A 3,169-nucleotide genomic window follows, 5' to 3' on the forward strand; every position below is an offset into this window, starting at 1 on the left:
AGATTTCCCTTATACCCCCTTGACCCCCGACACATACAGCCTCCCCCATTGTCAATGGCCCCCACCAGAGTGGTACCTATGTTGCAATTGATGAACCTACATTGACACATCATCATCAGCCAGAGTCCACAGTTTACATTAGGGTTTACTCTCAGTGTTGTACATTCTGTGAGTTTGGACAAATGTATGATTATGTGTGTCCAGCATCATAGTATCATACAGAGTATTTTCTCTTTTTTGTTGTTTTGTTTTTCTTGAGACAGGGTCTCTGTATTTCTCAGGCTGGAGTGGAGTGGTGCAGTCATGGCTCCCTCCCACCTTTGCCTCCCGGGATTAGGTGGTCCTCCCAGCTCAGCCTCCCACGTAGCTGGGACCACAGGCGTACATCAACATGCCCCACTAATTTTTATGTTTTTTGTAGAGACGGGGGTCTCACTATGTTTCCCAAGCTGGCCTCGTACTCCTAAGCTCAAGCAATGCTCCCACCTCGGCCTCCTAAAGTGATGGGATTACAAACAAGTGAGTGTGCCCAGCCCAGAGTATTTTCACTGCCCTAAATATCCGCTGTGGTTCAGTTCTTCATCCCTCCCTCCCTCCCTAGCCCCTGGTAGTCAATGATCTTCTTACTGTCTCCATAGTTTTGCCTTTTCCAGAAAGTCACATGCATTAGTTGGAATCATACAGCATGCAGCCTCTTCAGATTGGCTTCCTACACTTAGTAGTATGCATTTAAGTTTCCTGCAGGTTGGCTGGGTGCCATAGCTCACGCCTGTAATCCCAGCACTTTGGGAACCTAAGGTGGGCAGATCACAAGATCAGGAGTTCGAGACCAGCCTGGCCAATATGGCGAAACCCTCCCCATCTCTCCTAAAAATACAAAAATTAGGCTGGGCGCAGTGGCTCATGCCTGTAATCCCAGCACTTTGGGAGGCCGGGTTGGGTGGACCACCTGAGGTGGGGAGTTCGAGACCAGCCTGACCAACAGGAATAAACCTCGTCTCTGCTAAAAGTACAAAATTAGGTGGGTGTGGTGGTACATGTCTGTAATCCCAGCTACTTGGGAGGCTGAGGTTGTGGTGAGTCAAGATTGAGCCATTGTACTCCAGTTCGGGCAACAAGAGTGAAACTCCGTCTCAAAAAAATATATATATATACAAAAATTAGCCAGGCATGGTGGCGAGTGACTGTAGTCCCAGCTACTCGGGAGGCTGAGGTGGGAGAATTGCTTGAACCCAGGAAATAGAAGATGCAGTAAGCCAAGATCGCGCCACTGCACTCCAGCCTGGGCGATAGAGCAAGATTCCATCTCAAAAAAAAAAAAGCTTCCTTCAGGTCTTTTCATGGCTCAAGAGCTCATTACTACTTAGCGCTGGTCCACTGTCTGGCTGTACCACAGTTTATTTATCTGTTCACCTGCTGAAGGGCATCTTGGTTGCTCCTAAGCTTTGGCAATTATGAATAAAGCTACCATAAACATCCACGTGCAGAGTTTTGTGTAGGCATAAGTTTTCAACTCGAGTAAATACCAAGGAGTGTAACAAAACTTTTTATATGAGGTTTTGTGCTTACAATGGCCACAATTTCTGTCCTGGACTTAGGCTGAACTGCTGAACACTTCAAATGCTTTTTTTTTTTTTTTTTTTGAGACTGAGTCTCGCTGTGTTGCCCAGGCTGGAGTGCAATGGCGCAATCTCAGTTCACTGCAACCACAGTCTCCCAGGTTCAAGCAATTCTCCTGCCTCAACCTTCCAAGTGGCTGGGGCTATAGTGCGCACCACCATGCCTGGCTAATTTTTGTATTTTTAGTAGAGATGGGGTTTCGCCATGTTGGCCAGGCTGGTCTTGACTCCTGACCTCAGGAGATCCACCTGCCTCAGCCTCCCAAAGTGCTGAGATTACAGGCGTGAGCTACCATGCCCGGTCAACTTCAAATGCTTGATAGCTACCATCAAGGAGAAGTTGTTAGCACAAGTTAAGGTTTAACACTTTTTATCATCCATTTACAATTTTGCAACAGTTGAAATTAAAGAATCGGGTAGCCAGGCATGGTGGCATGTGCCTGTAATCCCAGCTACTTGAGAAGCTGAGGCAGGAGAATCACTTGAACCCAGGGGGCAGAGGCTGCAGTGAGCTGAGATTGCACTTACAAAAGAAAGAGGTTTAACTGGACTTACAGTTCCACATGGCTAGGGAGGCCTCTCAATCATTACGGAAGGCAAAAGGAAGCAAGTCACATCTTACATGGATGGTGGCAGGCAAAGAGAGGTGCACTTGTGCAGGGAAACTCCCCTTTTTATAACCAGAAGATCTTGTGAGACTTATTCACTATCACAAGAACAGCTGGGAAAGACCTGCCCCCATGATTCAGTTACCTCCCATGTGGGAATTCAAGCTGATATTTGGGTTGGGACACAGTCAAACCATATCACTATGTTGCCCAGGCTGGTCTCGAACTTCTGGCCTCAAGCCATCCTCCCCTCCGAAACTCCCAAAGTGCTAGGTTTACAGGCATAAGCCACCATGCCTAGCCTGTCATTTTCTTTTTTCTTTTCTTTTCTTTTTTTGGAGATGAAGTCCTGTTCTGTCACCCAGGCTTGAGTGCAGTGGTGCAATCTCAACTCACTGCAACCTCCACCTCCCGGGTTCAAGCGATTATCATGCCTCAGCCTCCTGAGTAGCTGGGATTTCAGGCTCCCGCCACCATATCCAGCCATCTTTGGGTATTTTTAGTAGAGACGGGACTTCACTATGTTGGCCAGGCTGGTTTCCAACTCTTGACCTCAGGTGATCTGCCCACTTCGGCCTCCCAAAGTGCTGGGATTACAGGTATGAGCCACTGAGCCCGGCCGGGGCTGTCACTTTCTTACTGTTACAGCTATCACTGGAGTTACAGGAGATCTGCTGATGCATGGCTGTGACCATTTTTTTTTTTCTTTTTTGTAGAGATGGGGGTCTCTGTTACCTGTCTGGAGTGCAGTGACGTGATGATAGCTCACTGCACCTCAGCTTCCAGGACTCAAGTGACCCTCTCATTTAAGCCTCCTGAGTAGATGAGACCACAGGTGCACACCACCATGCCTGGCTAACTTTTTGTTATTTTTTATTTTATTTTTTGTAGAGACAGAGTCTCTCTTTTTTCTTTTTTTTTCTTTTCTTTTCTTTTTTTTTT

General features: G+C 47.1%; 1 long non-coding RNA gene across 1 annotated transcript in view; it reads left to right on the top strand.

Moving 5' to 3' along the window:
* LOC108294964 overlaps nt 1–3,169 on the top strand; it is a 14,466-nt gene that overhangs the window by 4,123 nt on the left and 7,174 nt on the right. The gene's annotated exons all lie outside the window — the stretch shown is intronic.

The sequence above is a fragment of the Cebus imitator genome, unplaced genomic scaffold (assembly GCF_001604975.1).
Source record: "Cebus imitator isolate Cc_AM_T3 unplaced genomic scaffold, Cebus_imitator-1.0 Scaffold613, whole genome shotgun sequence".
Classification (NCBI taxonomy): domain Eukaryota; kingdom Metazoa; phylum Chordata; class Mammalia; order Primates; family Cebidae; genus Cebus; species Cebus imitator.